The following is a 19,040-nucleotide window of genomic DNA, read 5'->3' as shown; positions in this document are numbered from 1 at the left end:
CAGGAAATATTATCACAGCACTTTCAGAGTTAAAGTCAGCCCTTTATTTCAGTCCCTGGCTGCTTTTCCTCTCACGTTCTTCAGCTCTCCATGGGGAGACAGCATTTCCCTGCTCCATAGATCCAACAGACACCAATAGTTTCATGATCTTCTGGGCAAGAAAACCATTTACACTGGCCACCAATACCATTGCACTTGTCTTCTGAGTCTAGGACCAGGACCTGGGCTGTGGAGAGCAAAATCTTCCAGTTACTCAGTCAGGAGCAATATTCCCTGTGAATGCAGGGTCGCGATATGTGCACCGCAGAGCCGGCAGGAGAGGCTCCTTCTGCAGGCGCCTCCCTCAGAAACCCTACGGAGCCCCCGCTCCTTCTGCTCTGCTGCCACTGCTGTGTTGGTTCCTGAAGGGCAGGACAGCCTCTGCTCTAAAGAGGGCAGGTACCAAAGTGTCTGCCCCGAATGCTGACTCAAGGCTCCCCTGCCTGCGCCCCAGCGTCCAGCCCCTGCTCCAGATGTTCAAGGGGACTCTGTGCAGCCTCATGCAGCCTGATGAGAACCACCCCACACTGCACACCCTGGTGTGCCCTGGGCACAAAAGGGCAGGAGAGATTGGGCCATGGGAACTGGGCAGAAAGAGCAGACAGGGGTCAAGGGCCTCCCGTCCTTCCATGTTTTGTGCAGCATCCAGGCCTCAGGAGGGGCTGGCATGTGGGCCTGTCACCGTGGGCTGTCAGACAGAGGCCACAAAAAGTAAAAGAGCAGGAATCACAGAGGGGGAAAACACCTGGCGTGTCTCTCCTGCTCTGTGAGGCCCCTCCTACGCTCTCCCTTGTTTGTCCTCAATCAGACTCTGTAGGACTCTGGGGTTTGTCCTCCTTTTCAGGAGAAGACAGGGTTGAGTCTGAGGACAGCTCGGTGACTTGTCCAAGTGCACACTACGAGTCACCATCGGAGCTAAGAAAGACACACTGGTGTTTTGGCTCCTGGGTCCAGCTCTCTCCTTTATCCTGGGCTCTATCCCAGGCAGGGATGTCGGATAGCAAATGAGCCCTGTGGACTGCACCTCCTGTTGGTATTTATTTCTGTGGTCTGTTCCTAGGCTGGGAAGCCTGGCCTGGCCCAGTGGTGTTGTCTCTTCCTACTCACTGCTCCGCATGCCAGGGAAATGACCCATTCTTACCCTGAGAGATACTGAGGGCCGTGTTTCAGGCCATTAAGAGAAAGCTAAGAATCTCCTCTGAGACATTCATTCTTTGATTGACGCTCGACTTGACCCTCAGATTTATTACTTATTTCCAGACACTGACCCACTCCCCCTACCGCCTGGTCCCCATTCCCTGGGCATGAGATCCCTGTGCCCCCACACCAGCCTGGCTTCAGAGCTCACCTGTGGCAAAGTGAGGAAAGAGGATGAAGCAGGTCAGGAGCACGAAGCAGAGGCTCCGCATAGTGAATGCCGGCTGGACCCTGGGCGGCAGGAGAAGATGAGGAGCTGCTCTGAGACTGGGACCCAGCGAGGCTGCTGCGGGCAGGAGGAACCTCTGTTCTCAGGGTTCCTGGGCGCTTGCACAACAGCACTTGTTTTGAAACCTTGCCTGCTCTGATCCTGATTACAGGCAACTATTTATTTCTGTGCATGGGACGCTGTCCGTTACCTGACCCCCTTCCCTCAAGCACACTGTTCAGGTGGGAATGGCCTCACTTCCCACTCTGAGGTGGGATGCTTGACCCACACACCTGCCCTCAGAGTGTGTTCCAGAAAGGACCCCTAACTGAGGCCTCAGCAACCAGAGAGGACATTCCTTTCACCAAAATGATGATCAGGATTGGGTTGTGGTGGAAACCTCCATGACTGTGAAGTCCAGCATGTTTGTGCAATCATTGGAGAAAGAAAAGCTCTTTTTCTCTGCGAAGGTACAAAAACAGCATCGCCCCAGGATTGTAGCAGCCGTCTCAGTTTTGAAAAGCGGAGGATCTGAGCATAAATCAGACACTCGTGAACGTAGCCTGGGTTATTGTGGACACTGTGTGCACAATGGGTCCAAGGACACCGAATCCTGATCTTCCTCTGGATGGTTCTAACCGTGCCCCTTGTTTATTTTCTCCAGCTTCAGCTGAGTTTTGTGTTATCTGTAATTGCAAGCGTGTGGGCTGGCAATGAGTTTTGAGGCTGTGAGGCAGAGGAAGCCCAGCCATGATGGGGGGCTGGGCAGGGTTGGTGCCCACCCCTGGGAACAGAGTTGTGCTTTTCTACTAGTCAGGTAAAGCAATGCTTTCACATTTGATATGGCTGGAATGTTCTAGATTCCTGTTATCACGGCACCCCTGGAGATGTTTGGGGGAGGTATTCGCAGCCATATCTTTGCTGTGCTGTCTTCTTGCACGTTCACGTGGGCCTCCTCTGCTGTTCAGACCTGCAGCAGAAGCAGCTCAGGCACGCACAGTGGTCACGAGAAGGATGCGCGCACTCTTGCTTTTCCACGATTTGCTCTGATAACAGCGAGTCCTGACAGAGCAGACGCTTCTGCAGCAGGAGGTTAAGTCCCTTCGTCCTGGGTCTGGAGCTGGATTCCTTTCCTGAGGCTGCTGTTACAAATGACCGCATACTTGGGGCTTCAAACAACAGAAAGTGATTCTCTCAGAGCTGAGGAGGCCAGAACTCTGAGATCAGTGTCCCTGGGCCTGTAGTTTCTACCTCTGTGGACCCCTTGCCTCCTGCTCTTCTATGGGTTCTGATTTCCCTATACGTCTCTCTTATAACATGTGCTGGCATTTAGGGTATACTTGAAAAGCCCGGGATAACCATCCCAACTCAAAACCCTTAAGTGCATCTGCAAAGACCCTTTTACCAAATAGGTCCGTTCAAAGATTCTAGACGTGACAGCTGATGCCTGGATGTATTCAGCCTACCACAGGGGATTTCAGAAATCCCCATTTTCTTCACAAAGGACCCACGAAAGCAAGGTTCAAGCTTCATGATCACAGTGGTGCATCTGCCCTCTCTGGTGGCAGCAAGTTATCACCCATCAGACCAGCAGCTGCTTCCATGGATGCCTCTGGAGCTGCCTTCCTGCTCCAAGCTGGGAAGGTGGGAGCCATGGAGAATCCACACCCACAGTAGGGACATGATGGCCTCTTGTTTGCTGCCCCAGGGGAAGGGTCAGGAAGCAGAGTGTCAGCTTAGATTTTGAAGCTCAAATAGAGAGACTCCCCCCTGGGACTGAGCGATCTGGTTCTCACTGGCCTCCCCATTTGGGAGAAGACATTTCCCAACCCCGCTGTGAGCAGTGCTGGCAGAGTGGACCATACTCAGTGTTTATCCTGTTATTTCATCTGAAAGTCGGTTTTCCCACTGTCAACTAGCCACCAGAGTTCCGCATTCCTCACTGACCTGTTGCTTCCCAGGAGCTGGAGAAAGGTGGGCTGTCCATGACTTTCATCATCAACAAGTCCTCAGTAATGTCAGGAACTCTGCTTCTCCTGGTGCTTTACCGGGGTGAATGAATGTCTGTTTTGGGGTGGGTGATTCTTGTAGCACCAGTTTAAAGTGAACTGACAACAGATCTCTGGTCCAGGCTCACAGGGGAGGATTCTACTGTAAAGGGCAGAACAAGGTCACTGAAGGCAAGGACTATGTTTTATGTTCTTTACAATCTTGGCCCAAACTTGGGTGTTTTATATGACTAGGCCGTGCTCCAGGTTGCTGTGGAAGTGTATTCGTCCAGGAAGGAGTTTTTTTTTTCAAAAGTTGGCTTTATAACTGTGACATATTCATCACTCAGCATGTGAGCCCCTGTTTTTCTCTTCCCACAGCCCAGAGTATTTGCGGCGGCACCGAGCTGCCTCCGGGGAAGCTGACTCACCTTGGCCAGGGCAGGGCTGGCCTCCTGCCCATCTTGAGCCTGGGCCAGGAGCTCTCTTAAATTTGCGTGCACTTTGCAAGCCTCCAAACCTGAGTCCTCATTGAGCTCTCCATACCCATCTCACTTCGCTGCTCCTTGCTGTCAGCTGCCAAGTTCCATCGAATGGCGAGCCAGAGCGGACGTGCTTCTGACCGCCCCCGTTCCAGGCCACTGCGTTTCTCATGTTCATCTAATCTACAAGCTTGGCCTCGTCCCGGAGAGCCAGAGAGGCAAGGTTTCTCCACCAGAGGAGAAGCACTGCCTTCCAGAGGGCCCCAGCCTCCTCTCCTGTTCCAGGAGACATTTTTCCCCCAGGGGAGACCACAGGTGAGGCTTCTCAACTCTCTCTTGTTTCAATAACAAACAAGCCACATTGCAACACACCCCGAGGAGATTAGAACAGGTTAGAGCTGGCAAGACCTCCTGGCTGCAGAACCACGGTCTGAACAAGCCCACAGACTTTGGCCTGCAGACAAAGCTTTTTTAACTTGACTGGTGGGAATCCATCAACTTCCTCTGTTGTCTGAAATATGTCTTTGCCATGGTGCCTGATCTAGAAGGAGCAGTGAGCTGGGAGCCCTCTCTCTGATCCTGCAATGTTTCTGCTGAATTTCCCATTTCTGCTATGATGTGGCATTACATTCTATCCCATTTCCCCAGGTGTGGCACAGCTGGGGGAGATGAGGGTTCAGACATCCCCGGGACTCGAGTTTTCACACGTCAGGAGGATGTGAGATTCTAAGGACAATGCAGTAGATTAGATTATTGCTTGCTTCTGTATATCGTGTGTTGATAGAAAATTTGAAGTGCAGTAAGGCCAACAGATGAGGAAGTGACTGCCATTGAAAAGATGCTTTGTCATTTACAGTTGTCAGGAGGAGGGAGCATGCCGTGCCACCCGCAGGGGGCCACACAGGCAGGCACCAGGATCTATCGGGAGGCAGAGTGGAGGGGACTGGACAAGAGCCTTTACTGTGATTTCCATGGGAAGAAATTGGTGACACAGAGGAAACAGGCTTAGGATTGGCTGGTCTGAATAATTTCAGCAGGCTCAGGGGTATGTCTGGTATATGGCCCTGGGGTAATAAGGGCAGGGGGTAGTAGTCATGAGTGCGAAAGTCTGATAAAGAAGGTGGTTGGGGGGCCGGCCCAGTGGTGCAGCAGCAATTAAGTTCACACATTCCACTTCGACGGGCTGGGGTTCGCCAGTTTGGATCCTGGGTGTGGACCCACACACCACTTGTCAAGTCACACTGTGGCAGGTGTCCCACATATAAAGTAGAGGAAGATGGGCATGGATGTTAGCTCAGGGCCAGTCTTCCTCAGCAAAAAGAGGAGGATTGGTGGCAGATGTTAGCTCAGGGCTAATCTTCCTCAAAAAAAAAAAAAAAGGTGGTTGGGTTGTGGATGGGTTGGTTTGCATTTGCAAAGCTCATGGGCGAGTTGTTTACTACCTCTAGGAATTAATAGCCCTAGGAGGGAGGGAAATCCCTCCAGGGCCAGCAAGACCCCAGAGTGGAAGCATCTAAACGCAGAGAATAAAAGACACAGTTAACACACTGCTCTAGCACGCCTTCCCTCACTTTTGCTTCGTGGTCCCTCCCAGGAGGTGAAGTTACTCCCCTGATCCACTGACTCAGGGCCTGATCATATGCTGATGGGAAGAAGTGGCAGAGTCTTGTGTCTCAGCTCAGCCCTTCAGCCTCAGCTTTGATGGGGGCACACTGGAGGCAGCTGTGCCCAGGCAGCGTGCATGTCGGAATGAGCAGCACATGAGCAGACCTGAACCAAGCCCACAGCGCGAGCAGAGGCCACGTACCTCTGGGTGAGAAATGAATGTTTTTGGTTTTAAGACACTGAGATTTGGGGATTTTTTTGATGCAGCAAAAGGTGATCAGTACAGATACCTGGAATTTTTGATGAATCTCCAATTGCTGATTGGGTTTCCATTCTTCAAGAGGCCTTCAGATCTCTACTGAGGACATCATACCTGAACTCATCTTTGTCTGCCACCTGAAGACCGCTCTTCCTCCTACTTGCTCAGTTTCACCTGTCGCCCCACCAGACTGCAGGATAAAATCCTGTAAGTCTCTCTCTCTGACCTCCCACACAGTCAATGCCAAGTTCACTGGTTTTTTCTCCTAAATATTTCTCTAATCTTTCTCTTCCTCTCCTTCCTTACTGCCCTGTCTTAATTCAGGTTCCTGTTCTCTCTCCGGAGAGCAATAAAACAGGCTCCCAGCAGCTCTCCCCACCTTCAGGATTTCCTCACACCTCACATCTGTTCTCTACCAAGCTGTCAAAGGGATCCCAGAGGTATTAATTTCCCAGAGCTATCATAACAAAATTTAAAAAAGTAGATGACTTAAAAGGACAGAAATTTGTCTCTCAGTCCTGGAGCCTGGAAGTCTGAAACCAAGGTGTCGGGAAGGCCACGCTCTCTCTGACGGCTTCGGGGAGAATCCTTCCCCGCCTTGTCTTAGCATCTGGTTTGCCAGCAGTCCTGGGCGTTCCTTGCTTGTAACTTCATGACTACAGTCACATGGTCATCTTCTCCCTGGGTGTCTTCCCATCATCTTCGCTCTGGAAGTGTCCGCGTCTGCATCCAAATTTCCCCTTCATATAAGGACTTTATATGGCTTTTTTGTAAATCCTTAATCATACTGGATTAGGACCCACTCTCATGACCTCATTTTAAATATCTGTAGATGCCGGATTGAGAAGCACAGAAAATCAGAAAAAAAAAGAAACTGCACAAACATTTTAAGAAAACAAGATTATTATAAAATTAGCCCTAAATATATTTAAGAAATGCAAGAGGTTAACAACTAAGTTACAATGATAGTCCCCATCTTATGGTTTTGTTGGGACAATTATATGAAATAATAATGCAGGTGAAGTGGTTGGCAAAGGGCTGAGGGAGCTGGAGCTAAAGTGTCTCTATAACTTGAAACCTCGACTGACTTTCGTCTTCTGATTCCGAAGCTGGACGCTCAGATTAATGGGGTGGGGTTTGGATTGACAGTCCCCCTCATTAAACCCACCCCAACGAATGGAGCAACCGGAGTAAATCGTGGCATAGCCATAGGATTAAATATTATGGAATCAAAAAAATTCTATCTATGAAGTCATAATAGTTATGGCATTATTTTGAATATACATGACACATGGAATAAAAAAACAGGATAAAACGTATCTACTAAGGAAAAATATGTGTAAAGAGAAGGAAATAGACTCAAACGTTAATGTTGGCTTTCTCTTGGGTGATGTGATTCCTGGCGTTTTATTGTTTCTTTACTTTAGATTTTTTTAGCTATCAGATAATATTTCTAGAGTCAGAAAATATTTTTCATAAATAAGATAAAATGGAAAAAATATCCCATTCACAATCAGGAAAAAGTGAAAACAAAGCTTACATAAAATTGCTGTAATGAATCTTATCAGTGACTATGCAAGACCTCTACAGCACAGACAGAAAATGCTAGCGAAAGACAGAGCAGTGCTTGACAAATGGAAAGGCACGTCGTGTTTCTGCGCGGGGAGACTGAATAGTTGCAGGCGACCTTTCTTCGAAAACTGGTGTATGGGTTAATCAAAAAAAGGAAATTGGGGCTTATAAAGAAGACTCTGAAAGTACATAAAAAAAACAAGCAGATGAGAATTGCTGTCTAGGTGTTGAAAAAAGAGAACATGAAGGAGAGACTTGCCGTCTCTGGTTCAAGGTCCAGTGGGGGCACTGAGCCCGGAGAAAATTCTGAGAGATGGACCCCGTGTTGTCCCAGGATCTCTGGACCCCGAGAGGGACAACACAGGCTCTGTCACAGTGCCATGCACCGCCTGGCAACTGGGAAACCAAAGCCTCTAAGGAAAATGTTAAATTTTATATTTTTATTTTGATTATAATCTACACATTAATGTAACCTTACTTCAGTTCACGTAGATTTATTCGTATATTTGACAAGTGTTCATGAAGAGCTGCCACATGCTGAGCACTGTGTAGTGGGCAATTCGCGGTTTATATATATACTAGTATCTGTCCACTCCGAAACAGGACATGGGGATGTGATTTCAGTTACTGAATGTGCATTCAGTTTACAATCCTTGGATGCTAAGAAATCCCACAAAATGATTTCATCGTGTTGGTTCGTGTGACTGCTGCCGTCAGATTGGCATGTCTTAATGCCAGAATGACAGAAAGCAGACAACCCACTGAAACCAATGCACTGACAGCAGATCTTGTACCTGGTGGTGAGTGTGCTGAATACGGATTCATCAAGTTACCCATTTGCTGAAGAGAGGAATTTTCCAAAACTTTTAGCTGCACCATGTCTTCACCATATTAATTTTGCTGCTACGATTCTCCCCAGATGTCTGTTTCATATTTCACTGAGGCACTTCTCAAATGCCTGATTTTATATGTCAGCATGTGAGGTTGCCCTCCCTTAAGCGAAGTTAGCAACCTCTATTTTTGCAGGTTATGGCTGTCTCTGCCCCGCTTCTATTCCCACATTTGTTCCTGCCCTAGTGTCTGCCCTAACACCCGACCCCATCCTAGTGTCTGACCTGTCACTCGTTTCCCCTTTAGTCCTGGTGCCTGATCTTTCCCCATCCCCCGGGGGCCCGATCTTGTCCTCCTTTGCCTCTGGTGGTGAAAGGGCTCTGTTGAATTGTTTGAGACACAAAGTAAAGTTGCAGGACAATAGATCACTGGGACAAATGTCTTCAGAGAGTTGGTTTTGGGAAATTAGATAGTGGAGAATTGGTGCATCAGAGATTAGGGTTTGAGCTATTGATAAAATCCTAGAACCAGGAAGACGCTGTCGGCAGGTGGAGCCCATCTTACCCCTATTTGCCACTAGATGGCGACCCTGAGAAGGTAAAGTTCTGATCCACTTTCCCTGGGACCAGGCAGAACTCACTTTTCTTTAAACTGACCTTTTCTCCGGCTGGTGCCTGAACCCGCTGTCTTATGTGTTAAATACTGAAGTGCAGATGTTCACTCAAAGTTACAGAGTGAGTTAATAGCGAACTTGAGTCTTAGGAATTTACCCTTTAAAAATGTCAGGTAAATTTTTGCTTTGCATTTCCCTAATAAATAGTGATGTTGAATAGAACCAAAATATAATGATGCACACCTGAAATTCACACAATGTTATAAATCAATGTGACCTCAATAAAATAATAAAATTTTTTTTAAAAAGTCTTGTGAAAACGAATTACAAAGAAGGTGGTTGTCTGCCAATACTCACAGAGGAGGGTTTATGTGGTAGGTGGTACAGTGGGAGAGCAGTCCAGAAACAGCCATAGGGTCCAGCTTCACACCCTCCTTGCATGGTGTTTAGCTTCTGCTTCTTCTCTTGGTCAAGTGGTAACCGGCCCATTCACTGGCAAGTATAGAGAAAAGGAAGGATTTTAAGAGATTCATATCAAAACACACAGGAAAGACAATTTTTAGAATTCAAAGATTTTAAGAGCTTAACTTTAAAAGTTGTCATTCAGAATGACAGCAAGGGAGGACAATGCTGCTGTGTGTAGACACGCATCCTCCTCATTAGAAATGTGACCGCCCCAGACCTGGCTCTTGGGAGCTCCAGGAGAATTCATTGCCCAGAACTGTTCCTAAGTGACAGGACTTTTAAGGATGTTTATGACCCTGTTTAGACTCAGGCTCCAGAGCTGTGAGAAATGAATTTCTGTTGTTTATAAGCCACTCTGTCGACGGTACTTTGTGACAGCAGCTGAACCGACTAAGATGGGATGGCTGTGGGAACAGCCGGAGCTCTCTGCAAAGGCCCTGGCAGAAGTCCTATTTTTGTCGCTTGTCAGAAAAAGACCAGTCAGGTCAGACATGACCTACTCAGTGAACAAACGATTGCAAGAATTATTCCCACATGCTTCTTCAGTGAGGCGGGTTTTCAGAAAACAGCAAAACAAAACTAAACTACACGTGACAAAAATAGAAACCAAATTATGTAGGAGTCTTGACTTCCTTCCTCTATGGCATCTGCTCTCACGGATGGAGTGAGCCCCTGGGAGAGAGGAAGGGGACTTCAGGGACACCTCCCTGCCCATCTGTCTGATGTCATTTATAACAACTGAACACTCAGGGGACCCTTGGCTGGCTGGGGAGGGTGACCCATGTGGGCATGCTTTCCTGGGGCCCGCACAGGAGGACGCACTTTCCCGCCCTAGGAGGTGTGGGGAGCCCACCTGGCCATGGCTGTGCTCCCAGGAGGAGGGAGTTCACCGGCTGACACAGACCCAAGGCAGCCATGGGAGAACCAGAGGCAGGCTGACAGTGAGGGGGGTAGCTTCCCAGCCCCCAGTGGATCTCTGGTTCCATCTGCAGCTGGGCGAACTTGGGACAGAGGCTCTTGAGGAGAGCCTGTCTCCTGTCCCATCACGGCATCTCCTCCTCCTCTTCCAGGTCCTGTAGACAGTGACCTCTAGCATGATCCCCAAGCCAGTGTGGAGTCTATTTGCTCTCCAATAAGGGAACACATGCCAATGAACCATGTTCCTGCGTGGTTCGGAGGCCGAAGGTCAGGAGGTTTAATGTATCGGGAATGTGGTGTGTGCTTACAGGGACACTGCTAATAAACGAGTGAGGTCTGCACTCAGGGTTGGGGGCCACCAGGCCATTCGTTTGCACGCAGTTGATGAAAACAAGCCACACAGTTCATAGGTCACTGAAGAGTCTGCATTTAAGTGGGTGAGGCACCATCACCCTGGGCTCGCTCTGCTTTGCTAGTCATCCATCAGTTTCAGCTGGTTAGAAGCCGTTGGATTGAAACGCAGCCTTCAGGTTTGATATGTTCCAGGCAATGGATGCTCTAAATGAAAACTTTCCCTTTTAAGTCCTTCAAGCTTTCCAGAACTTGGCAGCCTTTCCTTAGAGAGGTCATCTGAGCACAGCATCTTCTAAGGTTCCAAGAAATCCCCTCTCTGAATCTTATAGGACTCCCTCCCTTTCTTCCATTAGGAGGGGAGTTCTGTTGCTCTTCAACCTAAAGAAAGGAAGGAGGACGTCAAGCTGCCCTATAACGACTCGGGGGACTCACCATCATGCAATCACTGAGGAGGATAATGGTGGAGCTGATGAAGACACAGAGGGAACTATGTGCACTGAATAGTACGTGGGAGTCAAAATGGCACGTACCCCATAAGTGCAATTCTGAAAAAAATGTGCACGTGTGGACCAGGATTGGAGAAGCATAGAGGGAAAAACAGGTCGACAGCAGATTTGATGGGAAGAGTGGTATTTTGGACAATTTTTGTTTCATTATTGTTTTGTATTTTAGTTGATTATGATAAGAAAACATTTTTCTACTTATGTTTGTGGATTCTCAGGGTTTGGTGGGGTAACAACCTTGATCAAAACAGTAATGGTACAAAAACTTTGTAATCAGCTCTCTCAGACCTGTCCTGAGTGGAACAATCGTTTACCCAACTGAACGCTGACTTAATTTCCTTTAAGACCCTGTTGTCTACCAAGGTTTGGGACTTATAATAATAAAGATTTTAGGTGGCTTTTTTCCTAAATTATGTTCAGTCTGTTATCTAAGAGAGGAAATAAAAGCAGGGGAGTAAGATATTTCTCCTAAGCCTTCATAATACTATGATTTAAAAATTATTATTTTTCAATATTTTTGGACACTTCATACATTTTCAGAAGAAAGCAATCATGAAAAAGCATATGTATTTTGGGAGTTTATTAGAAACATCCATTTCCATGGTAGTTATTTTAAACGTTGGACAGAATCAGCTCCATCTGCTAAATCAGAGGTTGGAAAACTATGACCCTCAGGACAAATTTGGCTTGCTATCTGTTTTTATAAATAAAGTTTTATTGAACATAGCCACTTCATTTGCTTATGTATTGTCTGTGGCTCTTTTCTCTTTACAGTGACAGAGATGAGTAGTTGTGATAGATGTGATATATCCAGCAAAATTGAAAATATTTATTGTCTGGCCCTTGAGAAAACTGTTTGTCAACCCACATGTTAAACCATTGACATTGTCATCTAATCCCACATGGTGACCACCGGTGAGTCAACCGCTCCTGGTCATTCAGTAGAAATGTAATCAGGGTCCATTTATATAGGAAGACTGGGACTTAAGTGTTGTTGAAACATTCCTTGAAAGAGCTGACATGGGGGCCCAGCCCCGTGGCTGAGTGGTTAAGTTTGCATGCTCCCCTTTGGGGGCTCAGGGTTTTGCCAGTTCAGATCCTGGGCGTGGACATGGCACCGCTCATCAGGCCATGCTGAAGTGGTGTCCCACATGCCACAACTAGAAGGACCCGTAACTAAGATATACAACTATGTTCTGGGGGATTTGGGAAGAAAAAAGCAAAAAAATAAAAAATAGATTTAAAAAATCAATCAATCAATCAAATAAAAAGTTTGTTTTTAAAAAAAGAGCTGAAATGGGAAGGCATACCCACTGACAATCCAATTTATCAGAGTTGTAATTCCCTGAAATTTCCAGTGCAATAAATTCTTACTAAAACAAAGCATTTTTTCCCTCAATCGTATTCCACTATACCTCCACTCTCATCCTTTCTTTTCATTTGACTAGCCAAGTGAAAAAACAACAATAACAATTTTGATGACTTTCAAACCAGGTCTTCAAGAGAGAAAAACGGTGCTGGCCAACATGGGGGAGGGGCAGTTGCAATAATAAACGCTTTGCATCTCTTCCTCCTTCCTGCCTTCTTCTTTCTTTCTTTTCTTTCATTTTTTAACTTCTGCTTATGGAAAAATTTCAAATATACACAAACATGTAATGAATCCCAGTATTCTTATTTCCTAGCTTCAATATTTCTCAACATTTTTTCTCTCTCCTCTCTTGTTTTTGTTGGAGTATTTTAAAGCAAATCCAAGATATCATGCCACACACAACACCTGTCAGTACTTCAGGAGGCATCTTTACCTGATGGGGCCATTTCTCTTCCAAAATAACTGCCCCATCGCTGTTACAACTAACAGAATTAGTAATAAGCCTTTGACATTACCCAGTCCATATTCAAATTTATCTGACTCTCTCCAAAGTGTCTTTTTGCCGTTGGTCTGTTCAATGCAGGATGCAGACAAGGCCCACACACATGGTTGCTGGGTCTCTTTTTCTGCTTTTCTATAATAGCACTCCTTCTTTTTCCACATACCACTGTTTGTTGGAGAAAGTAGGTCATTTATCCTGTATAAAGTTTCTCATTCTGGATTTGACTGGTTGCTTCCTGTGCTGTTGTTTGACTGGTTTCTCCAACTTCCGTATTTCCTGTAAATTGGTGGTTAGGTCTAGAGACTGGATTAGTTTCAGGTTTGACTGCTTTGGGCCAGAATTTTTCATCATTGGTGCTGTGCACTTCCTGTTACATCACAACAGGAGGTCCACTGACTTCTGATTGTCTTGCTTTCCGTGAGGATGAGATTGATAACTGGGTTCAGTTGGTATCAGCCTCAACCCTCTAGTATCAAATTCCCCACCAAGCTTTTCACTGATTGGCTTTAAAACAAACCATTGATGATTGTTTTAGACCTATGACTTCATTCAGGATTGCAAAATAGTGACTTCCTAAATCTACCATGCCTTCTTCATTTATTAGCTGGAAATTTTCTGCAAGGAAGATATTTCCTTCATATAACCATTAGTTATCCTCAAATACAGTTTATACCAGGAAGACAGAATAAATGGCTGATCTTTTTTTCTATTTACCAATTTCCGTAGTAATCAGTTGGTGCCTTAACAAACTCCAATTATAAACGATATTGTTTGTGAAAATGAATTTGTGGATTTTTATTTATTTAGTGTGTTTCAGTTATATGTAGTCGTTATTCTTTGCCATGATGACAAATGTTCCATCCTTACCCGGGGGTCCTCTTTAGTTTTGAGCCAGTGTTCTCTGGACGTGGTCCACCCGTCTTTGATAGCTTCCCTACTTCTTAGCACAACAAGACCTCCCAGGCTCTTCTTGTGCATCTCATGCTCCACCGAGTCCACTGGTTCCCTAAGTAATCCTTGTTCTCTCTAGTTGAAGGAGCAGAGACCATAGCCTGTGTGTCAGCAGTCCCCATTGTGACTGGGTTGTCACTGCATTTTCAGAAGTGGGGGCTAAGAGATATGAACTTTTTGTTAAGAGAGAAAAAAAAGCTGTGATTTTATAATAATAGTCCCAATTCAAATGTAAGACTACGGTATTTTGGTATAACCTTTTAATTTTGCTTGAAACTCCTCTTATGCTGAAAATCTTGGTTCTTATGAGTTTTTTTGTTTCTTTCCCCTCTCCTTTTTTATTTCTAAAAGTTTCAGCCCTGCATGTCCACACAAGTGTAGTACAGAGAGAACCTGTACGTCCTCCCTCTAGATCCACCAATTGCAATGGTTTTGCTTTGAGCCCTTTGAGAGGAAGTTGCAGGCATCGTGACATTTTGGTCCTAATAGTTCAGCACGTATCACCTAAGAACAGGAGTGCCACAAAACTACAATGCAGTGGTCACCCTCTGAAAGCCCATGATGATACAAGTCTTTGAAAAATTTTTCTGAGAAGAGGCACTGGTCACAGTTCCTTCAAATGGCTTTGACTCCTCTGTTGGACAACAATGATGTCTTGCACCTTCAAAATCTGTAGTCGATACTCTATATGTATTTCACATAAGTAATACATGTATTTTATGAAAATTAAATTCTTAAAAAGTATTTATAACAGGAAGCGACTGTCTTTTACCAGTCTTTGGTTGGTAACTTAAATGGGTTTTAGTTTGTGTCTCTGGCTGATAAGAGGAGAAGAGAGAAGGGGGCCCAGGGCCTGTAGGCTGCAGCCTCTCCCTGGGTGGGCCCCTGTCCTCCCCAGCAACAGTATAATTATCCTCTCCTCTTCACTTTTTTTTTTTCTTAAACAAGATCCTTTAGAATGGCTTGTATCTCAAGGTGGCTAAAACATTTCCTTTAGGGTCTTCCATCTTTCCCTCACCATCTCTTTTTTCCTTTTCCTTTCCCTGATAAGCTCCAGGTGGTCCTGAGTGGCCTCTGCTGTGAGCAGTGAGCTGCCTCTCCAGGGTGTCCTGGTCAACCACAGAGGGTCTGGGGTCAACATCCAAGAGCATAATGGTGGTCTCACCTTATTTTCTGAATTCTTTGGTTTCTGACCGTTTGATTTTAAGGACGAGACTCTGAGCATGTTAATAGGTAAAGTACTTAAAAGTGCACATGGACCAGGAGTTGTGCAATCTCAGATCATCAGGGAAATCATCAGGGAAACCTCCTCAGGTATTTCAGGGGCAGTGGAATGAAATATTCCTCCCCTTCCCCCTTTGTGTTAAACACTGAGCTGCCTGTCTCCAGTGATGGGACTTCTGATACCTCATGGGGTCAGGGGACAAAGAGAGACAGCAGCAGGACATGTGTTGGAGAAGGGATTGCCAGCCGCAGGACCTTCCTGGGGCCCCATGGTGGCCTTCCCTGGAAGGGATGCCCCTCGCTGGTTGGAAGGAACATGAGGAACGTGAACATGAACATGAGGAAGTCCCTTATCCCAGTGCTGCTCGTCCATACAAACAACTTCACGAAGGCTGCCCAGCCCTCACCTGCCTGCGAATCAGCTAATAGCCAGCACCTGATCCCCAGTGAGCCCTTGCAGACTCGGGGACGGTCACCCTTCCACTCTCCCCCCCATCCTGGTGGTGGAGCTTTGTGATAATTTTACCCAAATACACCAGTCTGCCCCGTCATCAAGGAGGGTCAGGAGAAGTTTCTCCCCTTCTTGCTGAGTCAGGGGTGGCCAGAAGTGGAATCTGAGGGTTCTAGGAGGACCAGACCCACACTTTAGGGTGGGTGGCCTTGGCAGTACTCAGAAGAGGCAACACGAAGCAGCACAGAACAGTGCACAGGAGCGTCAACAGGTCACCAAGCCTTCCCAGGTGGTAGATCCCAAGGGGGACGGAGTTAGCCAGCCAGGCCATTATGGGCATCTCCTAAATCCCCTCCCACCCAGTACTAGCCTGTCCTGTTCATGATGCCCAGTGTTTTGTCTTCTTTCTTCAAAAAGAATGCTTTTTGTATTCTATTTTATGAGCTGGTCAGTCAGGTGTGGCCACAAGATGAGAGAGAGGAGAAGCTCAAGGAAACAAAGTTTATGACACTCATGGGTCCTAGAGATGGGAGGCACGGCTCACCACTCAGGGCCACATGGGGAAGCACCGGGGTGGTCAGGAGGCAGACGACAGGGGTGAGGGGAAGATTTAGGCCACCCTTCTATTGGGGATTCTAAGGGAAAGGAAAGCAGGGCAGAGGGAATAGCTTAGGACTGGCTAGTGTAAATAATTTTGGAAAGCTTTGGGCTATAGTGGTGGTCTCTACTAGCCTGGTACCTGGCCCTGGGATGGTTAAAACTGAGGAATATTGCCTCCTGGGGTATACAGGCCAGCCAGAGAGTGTAGCTCTGGATGGGTTAGTTTGCATTTCAAAGACATGCTCCTGGCTAGTCCCTTTGCTCTCTCTAAGAATTGGCTAGCTCAGGGAGGGGCAGTCTCTCCCCAGCCAGAAAAGTTTTTTATTTTAAGATATCAAAACATCATAAAATACACAATATAAAATATATACAACATATTTGATTCAGTGGACTTTGAGTACAGCAGATAGTCCTCCATAATGTGGGTGGGCCCGATCCAGTCAGTTGAAGGCCTTAAGAGAACAAAGACTGACCTCCCCCAAGAAAGAGGGAATTCTGCCAGTAGACTGGCCTTTGGACTCAAACTGCACCTCTTTTATTTGTCTCCAGCCTGTTGACTACCCCCTCCAGATTTTGGACTCACAAAGTTTCCACAATGGCGTGAGCCAATTCCTTAAAATAAATCTCTCTCTGCGTATAGAGATGCATCCTGTCGGTTCCATTTCTCTGGAGAACCCTACTAATACAGATGCTTCTACTCTGAAGACTAATGTACACAAGCAGCTCTTCCCTGTTCATTTATTCCTATTGGCGAAAAGCCTGGGGTAGATTATTAAAGGAGATCCCTTTGTGGGGACCCTATGACAAAACCTTGAGTGGCTCACACTTGTTAGTGCCCATTAGAATTCCACGGCAGATCTCTTTACTTGATTGAGGGACATGCCTTGTGGGCCCATGAGCTATGGAAGTCAGGATGCCATGTTGCTCTTCATATGAGACCATACGATTTCACTATCAAAAGTTGAAGCCAAGCCCCATGATGCATTTTGTATTGTACATGACCCTTCCCTCCCCCCATGAAGCACCTCTATGGGCCAGGTAGTGCCTGGCAGGGTGATTACACAGCTCCTATGCCTTCCTGTGCTGGTAAAGAGTGTGCCTTAGTAGAGATGAATTGCACCCTCACCCGAGATTTGGATTTCAATGTGCAGCTTTGCTGACACAACTGCACTGATGGTGGAGGTACTCACCAAACCTTTAATGTCGGCATTCAAGTAACAGTGTACCAAAGTACCCACTGTATTGCTCACGAGAGGGAAAAGCAGACTCACTAAGTGTGAACTAGGCTCCATCTACCATAGTGTCCTAAAAGGCAATCATAGTTAAGAGGTGGGAGAGACTTCTTAAAGTGTTAGCCATGCAAAACCAATCAAGTCCAGTGAACATTTTTCCCATTCGGCATAGTCAGTGTGTGTAATAACCCTAAAGGCACATGGTTCAGTAATTTCTCAATGACAGCCACAGTAGGAAAGGCTTGGGCCTGGAACTCTATATCGAGCTTACTCAGATCAATACCTTCCTTTTCATCTAAGCAGATGCTCTTATAGGAACCATGAAATTGGGCCTTGTGACCCTCAGAAGTGAAGTGGCTTGTAGACAACTCAAGTACCTGTTTTAACATTCAAGTCGTCTTGCCTCCAGGCTGGTTCAGGAAATAACTTTTGCATTCCAGTCTTATGAAGGAGGGGCTGAAAAAGTTTGGGGGGAGGGTGGTGAGAAGGCCATAATTGTGCATGATGGGGGAAATAGTGAATTGTTAAATATGGAGGAGGTTATACTCTTTAGTGGGGAGAAGTGGTCCTGTAAGGTGAAGGAGTGAGAAGTTGCAAGATACTCATCCCAGGTAGATGGGGGTTGGGTTGTACTGCCACTCTGAAAACAAAGGGCTTGAATCTGCCCTGGTCAAGCAGGGGTGGGTGGACACAAGTGCTCAGAGGAGCTTTGGGTGGAGGAGAGAAGGCATTGAGGGGACAAGAGAAGGCGAGAAGCATCAGCTGCAGTCTCTTTTGACACTTGGAGTGAGGGAGTACTGCCCCCACAGGAATGTAAGCCTGGGGACCACGTGTCATGGGGCTGGGCTGGGCTGCAGGAATCACGCTCGTCTTTCTGGTTCTGAGCCTGTTGTTTCTGGTGACAGTGCTGTTGACAACATACCAACCTCTTCCTGGGACAGTCAGTTTCCTCTTCATGGTTGGGGATCCATAAAAATATGCTTTTGGACACTTGAAGAGCTCTTGGTGGGGCCGGCCAAATGACCACAACCTAATAAACTGAAGACTGTGAGGTAAACACATAGATGTGGTTTTTTTCTGCCTCAGGGGTTGGGTCATGGGAACTAAAACATTGGCTGTCCCAAGTTTGAAGGCTCATCTAGGAATCTGTCTATGACATAACATCCAGAGAAATGCTCCCAGGGAGGACCTCGATATCTCCAAGAGGGAAGTTGATAGCATGCCTGCGTCTCCTTCTCAAGATAGAATCCTCCTGGACTATTTCTTAGCTCTTCAGGGGAAGGGAGAGTCCTGGATGGTCTGTCATTAAAGCCACATGTTGTGTGTGTGTTACAGAGAATGCCCAAGCAGAGCCTAATGCCCACAACATAAACCAGCTTTTCTTTCTCTGCCTTCCCTTCACAAAAGAGGGATGTCATCTCTAAATCTGTTGCTGGGGGATGGAGGCAAATGTGTTTATAATGGTTGATTTTCACTTGTGCTTATAATTTATTGACGTGCAATATGAAATTGCTGTCACCGGATTAGGAGACAACAGAACTGCACGAGTCATCAGGAGTTGTAAGAAATTTATTGAAAAAAAATTCTCCCCGCCCAGCATCTACAGGCCAAATGGTGCAGAAGGAATGAATGCAGAAGCAGTGGTCATATGAAATGCTTTCATGCGTGATATGTAAC

At 46.5% G+C, this 19,040-nt stretch overlaps 1 long non-coding RNA gene across 2 annotated transcripts; it reads right to left on the bottom strand.

Moving 5' to 3' along the window:
- Window positions 1-21: 21 nt before the first annotated feature.
- On the bottom strand, window positions 22-9,749 carry LOC139079990 (uncharacterized). Of its 2 annotated transcripts, XR_011534088.1 has the most exons (3): window positions 9,383-9,729; window positions 9,152-9,286; window positions 22-6,604 (listed from the first exon to the last, which is right to left on the bottom strand). It is a non-coding gene; the product is annotated as an uncharacterized lncRNA (long non-coding RNA). The 2 variants fall into 2 exon arrangements; XR_011534087.1 differs by having other exon boundaries at window positions 22-9,286; window positions 9,383-9,749.
- Window positions 9,750-19,040: the final 9,291 nt, after the last annotated feature.

The sequence above is a fragment of the Equus przewalskii genome, chromosome 28, assembly GCF_037783145.1.
Source record: "Equus przewalskii isolate Varuska chromosome 28, EquPr2, whole genome shotgun sequence".
Taxonomy (NCBI): domain Eukaryota; kingdom Metazoa; phylum Chordata; class Mammalia; order Perissodactyla; family Equidae; genus Equus; species Equus przewalskii.
The sequence above is the reverse complement of the archived record's forward strand: the minus strand, read 5'-3'. Positions and strand labels throughout refer to the sequence as shown.